This window comes from Pelobates fuscus, chromosome 9 (assembly GCF_036172605.1).
Source record: "Pelobates fuscus isolate aPelFus1 chromosome 9, aPelFus1.pri, whole genome shotgun sequence".
In the NCBI taxonomy this organism is placed as follows: Eukaryota; Metazoa; Chordata; class Amphibia; order Anura; family Pelobatidae; genus Pelobates; species Pelobates fuscus.
Genome location: NC_086325.1, coordinates 151,419,040 through 151,436,102, shown reverse-complemented (window position 1 = coordinate 151,436,102; position 17,063 = coordinate 151,419,040). Strand labels below are relative to the sequence as shown.

The following is a 17,063-nucleotide window of genomic DNA, read 5'->3' as shown; positions in this document are numbered from 1 at the left end:
ATAGGACCAATAGTCCCTCCAACAATTACAGGTCAAGCCTTTCATATAGTTACTCCAAATTTAAGTATGAATTGCAAATTTAAGGCAAAGCTTGATTTGAAGAAATTCTTCAGCTATTTTGACCTTAATTTGAAATTCAGTTTTTAAATTTACTATAAATCAGAGTTTAGTGAAGATCCTGTGTGTTTTCATTTCTGAGCTCCTTAATGTAATATTCACTGTATGAACAGCAATAAAATTATCATGATCATTTACCTATTCCTCATTACTCTGTACTAGTGACGGTCACATCGTCCCTTCCTCCAGTGGTGATCCTCTCCCACACTTTCTGTCCTTCTTTATATATTTTACCACCAACTTCCGTCCCTCTCCTCAAATTCTGCCCCCACACCTTCTTCTTTCTCCTAATCTCCCCCACCCTCCGATTTTTTATTTTATTTTTACAAATTCTGTCCCTTTTCTAATTGATTGAAGTCTATCAGTGCTTTGTATTGCAGCCCAGATACGGGAGTGGAGGCTGCTTATTGTGCAGTGTGGCTGGGCATGTAAAAAAAGAATCAAACTTTTCTGCCTCAGCAAGATTTGTACTAGATTTGCCCCCTCCCACTCAGAAACTCTACCACACCCTCTAACCGGGAGGCGGGAGCTAGCACTGACTGCACACCAGCTTATATACTTCCCAACTTATCAGCATGCTCAGGTAGGGGTGAGCAGCCGGCACCTGATGTACTAAGCACTGTGAGTGGGGCACACCGGGCGAGGTCCCTCACTCTGCCAGGTAGGAGGTAGGTGGCTGGTTACACTGTGACCTGCTGGACCTCCCTGCTGCCATGTCCATCACTGGGGCCATGTCCATCACCGGGGGCTGCCATCACCTGCTGCTCCATGCCATGATCTTACTGAGCCAGCTGGGTGAGTACAGGGCGATAAGGGCTCCTGGGGGCCACAGACTGATACTATGGGGGATTTAACCCTGTAACTCTCCCTTCTCTCAGGTATCGCTATAGGAGGGTGTGAGGAGCACCATGACAGTCCGGACACTATTAGACTGGTCTTCAATGACCTCCCTGATGGCTATATAAAATGTAAGAGCCACCCTGATTGCAGAGTTTGGATCCAGAACGGTTCGAAACGCTGGAACAAGTCCTGCATGTCAGCGAAAGTTAATGGAAAGTCTGTTTTACTGACTGACACAAACCGCCCAGAGGATTGCTCCTATATCACAGAGGATGAGACAGGGAACAGGAATTCAGCACCCTGCACTTTGTCCTGTAAGTAATCAGGGGGTCTGTGTGTGCAGTCAGCTGCCTTTTATATTTGGGGAGGTAGGAACTTCTGTTGCACTATACAGCCAACACCCACAGCTAGAATGATAAAAAGTTTATATTATATTCAATAGAATAATAGAACGTTTATATTATATTCAATAGAATGATAGAACGTTTATATTATATTCAATAGAATAATAGAACGTTTATATTATATTTAATAGAATGATAGAACGTTTATATTATATTTAATAGAATGATAGAACATAGAGAAAACGAATGCTGCAGACCATATAGCTTGCAAAAAGCAGGTACATGGGCTGCAAAATGTCTGGAAATCGTCAAGTAGTCGAAAATAATAATAAAAAGGTAATAGTAATAATAATGGTGTGATAATGAAATCCCCTTTAAATCAAAACAATATGTGTATTCACAGGATAGATAGGGGGGAATCTAATTCTTCCAAATAGTGTTCATATAGAGTCTTAACAGTGCATATCCTATGTCAAAATGGACTGAGCTTTAATATATCAGGCTCAAAATATTCCTTACTAGATATGCTGACTCATGAATATAAACCGAGGAAGAAAAAAATGCAAACATGCCACTTATTTGGAGTTTACCAGAGTGGATACTTCTATATCTGAATATAAATGTATATACATAGATGTGCCTCCGTTATTAACGATATAGCCAGTATATGGAGTGCTTTTAAGGAGTACACATGTATGAAATACTAGTTCCACCTAGGACCCAGAGTAGTCGCTGTATATATCAAGAAAAGGTAAAGAAATATTAAGGATATCGTGATGCTTAGAGTGCCCACGGCATATCCATGTATAATATAACAGTAAAAAGAAATAAAGATATATACAGATGCAGTCCTTACAATTTGATACAAAGTAATGTTTACAATGGTAACACAGTTACCGATGCATATAAGTCTGCTTGGTCAGACCTCCTCAGGTGGCAAAAAGATTGCTACTATCTATCCATATCAAATAAAGAAAAACATAAGTGCCAAAATTATCGTGTCATATTGTGAATAAGTGAAAGAGAAAGTGTACTGTCCGTAAATGGGACAGGCAGAACGCCTGACGCGCGTTTCAGTGCTGTAACAAGCACCTTCGTCAGAGGCAAATGAACTGCTGCTCCGGGTGTCGAATATATACCCTATGTGTGTATGCCGCTATCCAATAGATGTCCACTCTCGTTTTTGGGCGTGACTATTTCTTGGCGCGAAAAACACTGCCCTATCATTTCGGGAAATGCGGATAGGGGTGGAATATGCAAAGTATGTAGCCTATAATAGGCTCCTCCCATTTTACTCCGTTATCGTAGCCCATTCAGGGCTGTCTTTTACCACATGATCGGCCTTGCCGAAATGTGGTTTCATCTATGTGTACAGGTATAAAGTTCAACCGTATTTATCTACATATATTGATGCCACAATTGGTATAATACATCCGGTTATCGAAATAGGTATATATATACCTGTATAATAGGATACCTTCATGTGCTCAATGGAGAGTTATTGATTACATACTTTGTAAGGGAGCATTTTGGCAGTTTATTAAGGAGAAAAAAGGGGGGGGTACAGTCGGACCTAAACAAATGGGTCAAAATGGAGTAGAAAAATAAATAAAACATATGTTATCAGACTACTTGTTTTGGTATATTAAAATAGTTGAGTCATGTTTGCAAGTAATTGTATACATTGTAAATTATAAATGATTATAAGCATACATATATATATATATATGCATTGTTTAATCAGGGATGAATGGTGTGAATGAGAAGCCCTCATTCAAACCCATCGGTGAAAGGGTTTTAAGTTTATAGATCCATATGCTCTCTCTTTGTAAGAGTTTTTTTATCTAGATCACCCCCCCTTGGTCCAAGAGTGACCTTTTCGATTCCACAAAAACGTATGTTTTGTGCAGAGCCTCCATGGTGAAGTTTTAGGTGTTTTGAGATGGGGGTATCAACTAGTCTCCTAGGGTTTACTGATGTAACATGTTCTCTTATCCTTTGTTTAAATGCACGTATGGTTTTGCCGACGTACATTTTTTTGCATGAACATGTGAGTAGATATATTAGTCCGGTGGTTTGGCAATTGAAAAAGGTTTTGATCTCAAATTCATTGGTGTTCATGGAGTCGGAGATCTTTTTTGACCTACGTAGAATGAAGTTACATGCCTTACATCTACCACATTGATATGTCCCAGATAGTGAGGATGTCAACCATGTGGGTTTGGTAGATGGAGATCGTAGGTGACTTGGGACTAGTATATCCTTAATATTTCTTCCCCGTCTCGCTGTGACTGAGGCGTATGGTGTGATGACTTTTTGTAGATGTTGGTCCTGTATAAGGAGTGGCCAGAATCTATTAAGAATCTTGATTGTTGGATGCCACCCTGCGTCAAAATTACCTATGCATCTTATCAGCTGTTTGTTTTCATTTCCATGTTTTTCTGCGAGGAGGGTGTCTCGATCTGTCATTAGTGCCCTTTTATATGCATTTTTCAGGCATCTGTTTGGATAGCCTTTCCTTTTGAACTGTCCTCTCAAGATCTTTGCTTTATTTTGGAAGTCTTCAATGGTGGAACAGTTACGGCGTAAACGTAGGTATTGTCCTACCGGTATCCCTCTTTTTAGGGGTAGAGGATGGTAACTCTCCCAGTTGAGAAGATTATTGGTGGAAGTTGGTTTTCTAAAGAGAGTAGTCGTCACTTTTCCTTGGTCAGTAATCGTAATATTGATGTCTAGGAAGTTAATGGACCTGCCTCCCATTTCGTGGGTCAGCCGCAAGTTAATATCATTCTGATTTAAAATATGTACAAATTCCTTAAAGAGGTCAGTAGTGCCCGTCCACACTATTATAATGTCATCGATGTAGCGCTTCCATGTCGTGACATATTGGGTATATTCCAATAGGGGTGTGCCAAATACAGTATTTTTCTCCCACCATCCCAGGTGGAGGTTGGCATATGAGGGGGCACAAGCCGTCCCCATAGCTGTCCCTCTCACCTGGTGGTAGTACTTCCCCTGGAACATAAAATAGTTGTGCGTGAGTACATATCTCATGAGGTCCTGTACAAATTGGTTATGTCTCTCTGATGTAGTTATATTACTGTCAAGATGAGCCTTCAAATGTATAAGCCCTATGTCGTGTGGAATGGAGCTATACAGCCCCTCCACATCTAGGCTACACAGGATGGCACTTTCGGGTAAATTAATGCCATCAAATGTCTTGAGAGTATATTTTGTGTCTCTTAAGTAGGATGGTAAATCCATCACGGTCTTCCTAATGATTTGGTCGATATATACACTAACATTTTGTGTTAGGTTAGAATTGCCAGAGACAATCGGTCTTCCACTCATTGTAGTTTGTTGTTTATGTATCTTTGGTAGTGAGTAGAACGTTGCGACCACTGGATTTTTTATATACATAAAGAGATACTCATCTTTAGAAATGAGTGACAATGACATAGCTTCGTCCAGGATGGCCTTTAATTCGACCAGGTATTTCTTAGTGGGATTACCACCTAGTAGTTCATATGTGTCTGTGTCTTGGAGTGTCCTTTGTGCCATCGACACATATTCTTGTTTATCGAGAATGACCAGGTTTCCCCCCTTGTCCGAAGGTTTAAGAATGATTTCTTCCATATTCTGTAGGTGTTTTAATGATTTGCGTTCTTGTGGGGTGATGTTGCTATATGGAAAGACTTCTAGTTCTCTTCTATCAAGGTTCTCAATTTCCTTGCAAGTTAACTCTACGAATAAATCGATGTATGTAAACTCTGCCAGATATGGTGTAAAAGTGCTCCTTTTTTTTGAGTTGTGTGAATGGTGCTTTTGGATTTATTCGTGTTTGTTGGAAGAGATTCGTGAGCCGTTTAAATGATGTCTGTATGTCCCCATTCTGATTGATATTTAGATCCTGATCTGAGAACACCTGGTCCGAATTGGTACACCACCCATCTCTGCTTGTTTTATCAAATAAGAAACTTGCCATGACTCAACTATAAAGGTACTCTGGTATTAAAACCTATTTAACGAAACGAAAACTGCATATAACAAGTAAACTTCTACCATATAGTGCCTAGGAAAGGTGGCTCTACCGGTATCAATCTACTTGTTAAGTACCTATTAGAGACTCCAGAAGTCTCAGGGGGCTTGACCCCAAATCGTATATAGAGAAAACGAATGCTGCAGACCATATAGCTTGCAAAAAGCAGGTACATGGGCTGCAAAATGTCTGGAAATCGTCAAGTAGTCGAAAATAATAATAAAAAGGTAATAGTAATAATAATGGTGTGATAATGAAATCCCCTTTAAATCAAAACAATATGTGTATTCACAGGATAGATAGGGGGGAATCTAATTCTTCCAAATAGTGTTCATATAGAGTCTTAACAGTGCATATCCTATGTCAAAATGGACTGAGCTTTAATATATCAGGCTCAAAATATTCCTTACTAGATATGCTGACTCATGAATATAAACTGAGGAAGAAAAAAAAAATGCAAACATGCCACTTATTTGGAGTTTACCAGAGTGGATACTTCTATATCTGAATATAAATGTATATACATAGATGTGCCTCCGTTATTAACGATATAGCCAGTATATGGAGTGCTTTTAAGGAGTACACATGTATGAAATACTAGTTCCACCTAGGACCCAGAGTAGTCGCTGTATATATCAAGAAAAGGTAAAGAAATATTAAGGATATCGTGATGCTTAGAGTGCCCACGGCATATCCATGTATAATATAACAGTAAAAAGAAATAAAGATATATACAGATGCAGTCCTTACAATTTGATACAAAGTAATGTTTACAATGGTAACACAGTTACCGATGCATATAAGTCTGCTTGGTCAGACCTCCTCAGGTGGCAAAAAGATTGCTACTATCTATCCATATCAAATAAAGAAAAACATAAGTGCCAAAATTATCGTGTCATATTGTGAATAAGTGAAAGAGAAAGTGTACTGTCCGTAAATGGGACAGGCAGAACGCCTGACGCGCGTTTCAGTGCTGTAACAAGCACCTTCGTCAGAGGCAAATGAACTGCTGCTCCGGGTGTCGAATATATACCCTATGTGTGTATGCCGCTATCCAATAGATGTCCACTCTCGTTTTTGGGCGTGACTATTTCTTGGCGCGAAAAACACTGCCCTATCATTTCGGGAAATGCGGATAGGGGTGGAATATGCAAAGTATGTAGCCTATAATAGGCTCCTCCCATTTTACTCCGTTATCGTAGCCCATTCAGGGCTGTCTTTTACCACATGATCGGCCTTGCCGAAATGTGGTTTCATCTATGTGTACAGGTATAAAGTTCAACCGTATTTATCTACATATATTGATGCCACAATTGGTATAATACATCCGGTTATCGAAATAGGTATATATATACCTGTATAATAGGATACCTTCATGTGCTCAATGGAGAGTTATTGATTACATACTTTGTAAGGGAGCATTTTGGCAGTTTATTAAGGAGAAAAAAAGGGGGGGTACAGTCGGACCTAAACAAATGGGTCAAAATGGAGTAGAAAAATAAATAAAACATATGTTATCAGACTACTTGTTTTGGTATATTAAAATAGTTGAGTCATGTTTGCAAGTAATTGTATACATTGTAAATTATAAATGATTATAAGTATATATATATATATATATATATATATATATATATATATATATATATATATATATATATATATATATATATATATATATATATATGCATTGTTTAATCAGGGATGAATGGTGTGAATGAGAAGCCCTCATTCAAACCCATCGGTGAAAGGGTTTTAAGTTTATAGATCCATATGCTCTCTTTGTAAGAGTTTTTTTATCTAGATCACCCCCCCTTGGTCCAAGAGTGACCTTTTCGATTCCACAAAAACGTATGTTTTGTGCAGAGCCTCCATGGTGAAGTTTTAGGTGTTTTGAGATGGGGGTATCAACTAGTCTCCTAGGGTTTACTGATGTAACATGTTCTCTTATCCTTTGTTTAAATGCACGTATGGTTTTGCCGACGTACATTTTTTTGCATGAACATGTGAGTAGATATATTAGTCCGGTGGTTTGGCAATTGAAAAAGGTTTTGATCTCAAATTCATTGGTGTTCATGGAGTCGGAGATCTTTTTTGACCTACGTAGAATGAAGTTACATGCCTTACATCTACCACATTGATATGTCCCAGATAGTGAGGATGTCAACCATGTGGGTTTGGTAGATGGAGATCGTAGGTGACTTGGGACTAGTATATCCTTAATATTTCTTCCCCGTCTCGCTGTGACTGAGGCGTATGGTGTGATGACTTTTTGTAGATGTTGGTCCTGTATAAGGAGTGGCCAGAATCTATTAAGAATCTTGATTGTTGGATGCCACCCTGCGTCAAAATTACCTATGCATCTTATCAGCTGTTTGTTTTCATTTCCATGTTTTTCTGCGAGGAGGGTGTCTCGATCTGTCATTAGTGCCCTTTTATATGCATTTTTCAGGCATCTGTTTGGATAGCCTTTCCTTTTGAACTGTCCTCTCAAGATCTTTGCTTTATTTTGGAAGTCTTCAATGGTGGAACAGTTACGGCGTAAACGTAGGTATTGTCCTACCGGTATCCCTCTTTTTAGGGGTAGAGGATGGTAACTCTCCCAGTTGAGAAGATTATTGGTGGAAGTTGGTTTTCTAAAGAGAGTAGTCGTCACTTTTCCTTGGTCAGTAATCGTAATATTGATGTCTAGGAAGTTAATGGACCTGCCTCCCATTTCGTGGGTCAGCCGCAAGTTAATATCATTCTGATTTAAAATATGTACAAATTCCTTAAAGAGGTCAGTAGTGCCCGTCCACACTATTATAATGTCATCGATGTAGCGCTTCCATGTCGTGACATATTGGGTATATTCCAATAGGGGTGTGCCAAATACAGTATTTTTCTCCCACCATCCCAGGTGGAGGTTGGCATATGAGGGGGCACAAGCCGTCCCCATAGCTGTCCCTCTCACCTGGTGGTAGTACTTCCCCTGGAACATAAAATAGTTGTGACAGATCGAGACACCCTCCTCGCAGAAAAACATGGAAATGAAAACAAACAGCTGATAAGATGCATAGGTAATTTTGACGCAGGGTGGCATCCAACAATCAAGATTCTTAATAGATTCTGGCCACTCCTTATACAGGACCAACATCTACAAAAAGTCATCACACCATACGCCTCAGTCACAGCGAGACGGGGAAGAAATATTAAGGATATACTAGTCCCAAGTCACCTACGATCTCCATCTACCAAACCCACATGGTTGACATCCTCACTATCTGGGACATATCAATGTGGTAGATGTAAGGCATGTAACTTCATTCTACGTAGGTCAAAAAAGATCTCCGACTCCATGAACACCAATGAATTTGAGATCAAAACCTTTTTCAATTGCCAAACCACCGGACTAATATATCTACTCACATGTTCATGCAAAAAAATGTACGTCCGCAAAACCATACGTGCATTTAAACAAAGGATAAGAGAACATGTTACATCAGTAAACCCTAGGAGACTAGTTGATACCCCCATCTCAAAACACCTAAAACTTCACCATGGAGGCTCTGCACAAAACATACGTTTTTGTGGAATCGAAAAGGTCACTCTTGGACCAAGGGGGGTGATCTAGATAAAAAACTCTTACAAAGAGAGAGCATATGGATCTATAAACTTAAAACCCTTTCACCGATGGGTTTGAATGAGGGCTTCTCATTCACACCATTCATCCCTGATTAAACAATGCATATATATATATATATGTATGCTTATAATCATTTATAATTTACAATGTATACAATTACTTGCAAACATGACTCAACTATTTTAATATACCAAAACAAGTAGTCTGATAACATATGTTTTATTTATTTTTCTACTCCATTTTGACCCATTTGTTTAGGTCCGACTGTACCCCCCCCTTTTTTCTCCTTAATAAACTGCCAAAATGCTCCCTTACAAAGTATGTAATCAATAACTCTCCATTGAGCACATGAAGGTATCCTATTATACAGGTATATATATACCTATTTCGATAACCGGATGTATTATACCAATTGTGGCATCAATATATGTAGATAAATACGGTTGAACTTTATACCTGTACACATAGATGAAACCACATTTCGGCAAGGCCGATCATGTGGTAAAAGACAGCCCTGAATGGGCTACGATAACGGAGTAAAATGGGAGGAGCCTATTATAGGCTACATACTTTGCATATTCCACCCCTATCCGCATTTCCCGAAATGATAGGGCAGTGTTTTTCGCGCCAAGAAATAGTCACGCCCAAAAACGAGAGTGGACATCTATTGGATAGCGGCATACACACATAGGGTATATATTCGACACCCGGAGCAGCAGTTCATTTGCCTCTGACGAAGGTGCTTGTTACAGCACTGAAACGCGCGTCAGGCGTTCTGCCTGTCCCATTTACGGACAGTACACTTTCTCTTTCACTTATTCACAATATGACACGATAATTTTGGCACTTATGTTTTTCTTTATTTGATATGGATAGATAGTAGCAATCTTTTTGCCACCTGAGGAGGTCTGACCAAGCAGACTTATATGCATCGGTAACTGTGTTACCATTGTAAACATTACTTTGTATCAAATTGTAAGGACTGCATCTGTATATATCTTTATTTCTTTTTACTGTTATATTATACATGGATATGCCGTGGGCACTCTAAGCATCACGATATCCTTAATATTTCTTTACCTTTTCTTGATATATACAGCGACTACTCTGGGTCCTAGGTGGAACTAGTATTTCATACATGTGTACTCCTTAAAAGCACTCCATATACTGGCTATATCGTTAATAACGGAGGCACATCTATGTATATACATTTATATTCAGATATAGAAGTATCCACTCTGGTAAACTCCAAATAAGTGGCATGTTTGCATTTTTTTCTTCCTCAGTTTATATTCATGAGTCAGCATATCTAGTAAGGAATATTTTGAGCCTGATATATTAAAGCTCAGTCCATTTTGACATAGGATATGCACTGTTAAGACTCTATATGAACACTATTTGGAAGAATTAGATTCCCCCCTATCTATCCTGTGAATACACATATTGTTTTGATTTAAAGGGGATTTCATTATCACACCATTATTATTACTATTACCTTTTTATTATTATTTTCGACTACTTGACGATTTCCAGACATTTTGCAGCCCATGTACCTGCTTTTTGCAAGCTATATGGTCTGCAGCATTCGTTTTCTCTATATACGATTTGGGGTCAAGCCCCCTGAGACTTCTGGAGTCTCTAATAGGTACTTAACAAGTAGATTGATACCGGTAGAGCCACCTTTCCTAGGCACTATATGGTAGAAGTTTACTTGTTATATGCAGTTTTAGAATGATAGAAAGTTTATATTATATTCAATAGAATGATAGAACGTTTATATTATATTTAATAGAATGATAGAACGTTTATATTATATTTAATAGAATGATAGAAAGTTTATATTATATTCAATAGAATGATAGAAAGTTTATATTATATTTAATAGAATGATAGAACGTTTATATTATATTTAATAGAATGATAGAAAGTTTATATTATATTCAATAGAATGATAGAAAGTTTATATTATATTTAATAGAATGATAGAACGTTTATATTATATTTAATAGAATGATAGAAAGTTTATATTATATTCAATAGAATGATAGAACGTTTATATTATATTCAATAGAAAGTTTATATTATAGACAATAGAATGATAGAAAGTTTATATTATAGACAATAGAATGATAGAACGTTTATATTATATTTAATAGAATGATAGAAAGTTTATATTACATGCAATAAGATAGAATGTGTAGGTTGTGTTCATATATCCTGATATTTCCTTGTGCTCCTGTTTTATCTTTCAAGGTATAGATTTGTATTGGTCGATGTGTTGTGTATTTTTCCACACTGCTGTTACCCTTTTATTCTGAGGGGTCATATTCTATGAGTGTTACAAGTTTCACTGGCCAATACGAAGAATAATTTATTTTTGCTCTTCCCCACCTCACCACCACCTTACCAGCAGATGAAACCAGTATGACACCTTTCATATCACGCATGACTGGAAGAACAGAGGCCCCCAAACCAGGTATTTTACAATTCCTTTCAGAGATGATGGTGTGTGTATACATGGATATTAAAATATTATTATTGTATAGTGCTATGGAGTCTGCTGTAAGTCTAGAAACAAATACAATAGGAGATAAGTAAATGTATTGTAAGGGTGTTCTATTCTCCACATGGAATAGCCCAGTATTTCAGTAATACAGGGCTGTCTGGCTGTCTGCTTTTTAAATCTTGGGTTTCTCTAACTCTGGAATGAATAATTTGATGGACATTTTATATTCTGTTGATTTTGTCTGGTTCTATCTACTCTTCCTGCTCTCCATATAGGTAAAATGAATGACTGGATCCAATATTTATTTGAATTTGTGCATTTGCATTGTGGTTTTATAGATAAAAAGCTTATGGAGGAGACTTGGAACATGGAATCACAGGCAGTGTGGATCATTGTAGCAGTATATGTGATGGTAGCAGCACTGATTATCTGGGTGAGTGTGCTTCACGGTGTGTCAAGATACAGCATTCCTTAAAGGGATACTCGGCAGCAGAACCACTTGAAATCTCAGCAATGTAAACAATGCTTTTTCTAAAAAGGACAATACTTACATCGCTTTCTAGGTACATCTCTGGTGGCTGTCACTCAATCTTTGCGGGACCATCGCTCTGCGTTTTCACACTTTGCGGGAAGATGCCGTATGCTCTTCATAGAGATACATGACCTAATGCATCTTTATGTGCAGACCCTGATTGGCACAGTATAGCGATTACTGCACATGCGCACTAAATTTTTCATGGTGAAGCAATGAATTGACGGATATTGTCATGAATGATCTCAGTCAGGGTGAACAAGACTCCAAGTGAGGTCTCACCAGTGTTCTGTACAATGGCATGAGCACTTCCCTCTTTCTACTGCTAATACCTCTCCCTATACAACCAAGCATTCTGCTAGCATTTCCTGCTGCTCTATTACATTGTGTTCCTATCTTTAAGTCATCTGAAATAACTACCCCTAAATCCCTTTCCTCGGATGTTGAGGTTAGTGTCAGGATTACTAGTTGATCCAGCATGCAGAATAATATCACACCTAGGACTAAGGATAACATATAACTGGATATTAGAATGGCTGGACTTAACGTACCCAAGAATAGTCAGAATACTGGCCGAGGTCAGGGATACAGAATGAGACACAACGATGAGGCAAAGCCAAAAGTCAAGGATAACAGAAATCAGGGAAGTCAAAACAAAGCCAAAGTCAAATACCAGAAATAATATGATCAGGAACACTCTCTTGGATAACCAGCTAAGGGAAACCACGACAGGGCAATGAGCTAAAGGGATCAGTGAGTTTAAATAACCCTTCTGCAGATTCCGATTGTCCGTAACCGGCCTTTGACCCCGAAACCTGCGTGCGCGTCTTTTGCGTGACGTCACACGCATGTCGATGCCGTCATCACCGTGGGCGGACGTGGGGCTACAATAGGGCGTGGACCCGCAGCGGCCGGCGTCCACCGACAGCTGCAGAAGTCAGGCTTACTGACGTAGGACCGCTGAGCGGCACCTCCATTCAATTTCCAGTGCAAACACCATAATACGGGACAGTTAGTACTCTATCAAATATCCTGTACTCTGCCCTTGGGTTTTTACGCCCAAGATGCATTATCTTGCACTTATCCACATTAAATGTCAGCTGCCACAAATCATTTGCCATTTGGCTTCTACCTCCTGGAACATCAACCCTGTTACAAAATATGCATTCAGGCAGTCAGCTAGACCTTTATCCTCTTCTACACTTCTACATACCTTCCTTCTTTAGTTTGTCTAACTAATCCTTGCTTTCCTTTCCTTTTCTCATTTATGTATCTTAAAAAATGTTTTGTCCCCTTTTTTTTACTGACTGGGCCATTTTCTCTTCTGTGTGAGATTTGGAAGCTCTTGTAACTTGCTTAGTCTCTTTTTGACGAATCTTATAGATCGGTTTATCTTCCTCACTAAGTTTTTTTTTTTTTTTTTTTTTTTTTTTTTTTTTTTTATAATGACTAAATGCTAACTTTTAGACATGTGGATTCGCTTTCGTCCAAATACGATTTTGTCCCAAAAATCGTGTTTTTTCGTATTTATTTACTAATTAACCACCACAGCACGGAGAAATAACAGTACGCATGCGTGACAAAAATACAAGGATACCCCTCCTGCATTAAAACAATGAGAGTCAATATGACCCCAATATTAATAAAAGGGAGGTTTAATCCTCACGCATCCCGCAAGTAGGGGCATGTTGCCTAAACAGCAAGCAGGAAATTAGAACTTGTGCAATCAAAAACCTTTTCATAGAGATGACTCTTATCTGTAACTGTAAAAAGAAAAATATTAGAAAGAATCTTAGACAAATAAAGAATCAGTAAAACTCTCCAGAATATCTCCATGCACACACTTTGAAGCAGCATTTAGAAGGAGCAACCAAGCAAAGTTTAATACAACTAGTACCCTGGCCCAGCTCCCCGGTAATGGGGCAACTGTTTAGCAATGGATTACCCTCTTACCAGGGTCTCTAGTTCGGGGCTGGCTGACAGTGACAACATCCCTTTACAGTCCCCCTGGGTGCAACTAGAGCCCCCAAAAAGCTTCTTGGGAAAGCAGATGAGATCTGCAGGGAAGTGGGGGTGATGTCAGAGGCTGTTATGTCTGTGTATGGGGCTCTTAAACGGTGTTAATATTTTTACAAACCCAGTATAGTTCTACATTAATTCTGTACTTTGTTTTTTCTAGGCTGTCAGGGACAGGAGCAGTAGGGGTGCAAGAAGGCCTGTGAAGAAGAGGCCATGCGAGATATATTAAATTGTTCAACAGGTATGTGATACGTTTTTCTAATGATAAAAATGTTATTTTCTATATGTGGATCATATCAACAAATCTTCATTCTCAGTGGTTGTGCTTTTGCACACTAACAGGGGTATTCACTATAGTGAGAATTCAAAGTAAATTTTATATTTAGGGTCCAAGTAGCGAAATGGGAAGAAAAAAAAAAAAGTCAGTTATGATTCTTATTTTTGGCCTTAAAGGAACATTATAGGCACCCAGGCTTTTTGTTCTCAATGAAGTAGTCTGGGTGCCATGCCCCCCTCGTTGTAACCCTGCAGCTTAAAACATGTTTGTTTTGCCGAGAGGTGCTTCCTATGAAATAGCTGAGTTTGACATTGTGTTGCGCATACACACCAGCCTCCTAAGCATTGAATTGGCTGAAATCATCAGTCCCGATGATCTCAGTCATGGAGGCGCCAGTCACCTAAACAGTGACTTGGACACTATAGCGTTACAAATACACATTTATATTCCTAACACTGCAGTGTTGCTTTAAATGTAAAATTTACTTTAAATTCTCTCTTTGGGGAATAACCTTGTAACTTTCACAGCCAAAAAAAAACATTTTGTATTGTTCACTAAGTTGGTTTTACGTTTTACTTTAACGTGGTTAATGTTTTCTATGTAATTTTGATTTAGATTGAGAATAATCCATAGATGCCCATGTCTTCTCTGTTTTATAGTATATTATTGATCGTATTAGGATCCATAACGTATTCACTCCTTTTACATTATGTCTGTCACTCTGCTCTGGACTAGTTATTTCTAATCTCCTATTCAGTCTGACCCAGCTTTATAGTGCTGCTCCTGTATTTCCTTCTTCACAACATTATAGCACCCTCATAGCGTGTGCTGACACCTTGACCAGGAGGATGTATAGGTTTCTGTGTTCTACAAAGAAATCGAGTGATATGGAGACCTTATTCATTCTTGCTTTCTGTCTGTCTGTCCCAAGCACCACCTGATGTCCCATCCTGGCTGAATATTTGAGGCTAGATCAACGTTCAGGAGTGCCATCAACAAGGGTCCTTTGAAAGGTGATTCTTAAAGGAAATGTGTCCACTTGAGAAAACGGTAACGAACATGAAAATGCTTTGTGAATACTAGCAGCGTGGACAGTGACACACAAACTGATGTACATGGAGTCCTGCAAGGGGGGGGCTTTTCATCTCAGTCTACTGTATGGGGGCATGGTGCTTCAATGCCAAAGAGAGAACTGTAAAGCATGAAGGAGAACTCTTAAATAAATATGGGGGTTCAATTCCACCATATGGCCATATTGTGTTAAGCCCAGCACTGCGTCACAGTAGCCCAAGATCGGTGGGTCCTACACTAACTTTAACATGGGAGATTTACATGCTAACTTGCTGTATTAACTGCTTTTCTGTGGTCACCTCCAAAGGGGCACATATAGTGGACAATGATCCCAAGCACACCAGCAAATCTACAACAAAATAAGAAAAGAATCAAGGTGTAGCAATGGCCCAGTCAAAGTCTAGACCTCAACCTGATTCAAATGCTGTGGCAGGGCTGTAAGAGAGCTGTGCATAAACCATAAGACCAGCAAACCTCGATGAACTGAATCAACATTGAAAAGAGTGAGCCAACATTCCTCCACATCAATGTGACAGACTGATATTAAAATATTACTTTACGTTATTGCTGCTAAAGGTCGTTCTATAAGCCATTGATTCATAAGGTGTACTTAGTTACACGTAACTTCTACATTTTGGCTTTATTTCTGTTAAATAAACCATATCATGCATTGTTTATCGGAAGCTGTATTTACCTAAATTTAAAGGAACACTATAGTCACCTAAATTACTTTAGCTAAATAAAGCAGTTTTAGTGTATAGATCATTCCCCTGCAATTTCACTGCTCAATTCTCTGTCATTTAGGAGTTAAATCACTTTGTTTCTGTTTATGCAGCACTAGCCACACCTCCCCTGGCTATGATTGACAGAGCCTGCATAAAAAAAAACTGGTTTCACTTTCAAACAGATGTAATTTACCTTAAATAATTGTATCTCAATCTCTAAATTGAACTTTAATCACATACAGAAGGCCCTTGCAGGGTCTAGCAAGCTATTAACATAGCAGGGGATAAGAAAATCTTAAATAAACAGAACTTGCAATAAAGAAAGCCTAAATAGGGCTCTCTTTACAGGAAGTGTTTATGGAAAGCTGTGCAAGTCACATGCAGGGAGGTGCGACTAGGGTTCATAAACAAAGGGATTTAACTCCTTAATGGCAGAGGATTGAGCAGTGAGGCTGCAGGGGCATGTTATATACACCAAAACTGCTTCATTGAGTTAAAGTTGTTCAGGTGACTATAGTGTCCCTTTAAGTCCTGTTAAGGGACAGATGATTGTTATTATGTCCTGATGTGGAAAACCATAGAATTCAAAGAGGGTGTACTTTCTTTTTGCCGTGACTGTATTTTGAATTCACTTTTAACTGAGAATCTCTACTTGCAATGTATGATGTTAATATATGTCATAAAGTATTTTATTCAAATATATATATTATTGAATTATATGGATAGGTTTTGTGTCATATCATTTCTGGAATTCCTGGATGAAAATATAATGTCTATATACTTTTTGACCATGCAATATTGAATGAACAGGAATTTAATATTAAATAGTAAAATTAATATCAAACTTAAGAAAAAGGCAGGCATTCCCTTTTTTTTTTTTTTTTTTTTTGAATATTAAACTTGCCAAGCATCAGATTTATGTAGAGACACCTAACATGGATGTTGAAATACTGAAAGATTTTAGGAAT

The 17,063-nt window shown here is 38.4% G+C and overlaps 1 long non-coding RNA gene across 2 annotated transcripts in view; it reads left to right on the top strand.

The window, feature by feature from the left end:
* The window catches only part of LOC134572522 (uncharacterized), a 40,036-nt gene extending 24,727 nt beyond the window's left edge, over positions 1 to 15,309 (top strand). Inside the window, exons 1-4 of one of the 2 annotated variants that reach the window (XR_010085284.1) lie at positions 846 to 912; positions 996 to 1,085; positions 14,183 to 14,263; positions 15,231 to 15,309. This is a non-coding gene — a long non-coding RNA (uncharacterized LOC134572522). Of the gene's footprint in view, positions 1 to 845; positions 913 to 995; positions 1,086 to 14,182; positions 14,264 to 15,230 lie in introns of those variants that run through there. The other variant, XR_010085283.1, reaches the window with a different exon arrangement.
* The last annotated feature ends 1,754 nt before the right edge of the window (positions 15,310 to 17,063 follow it).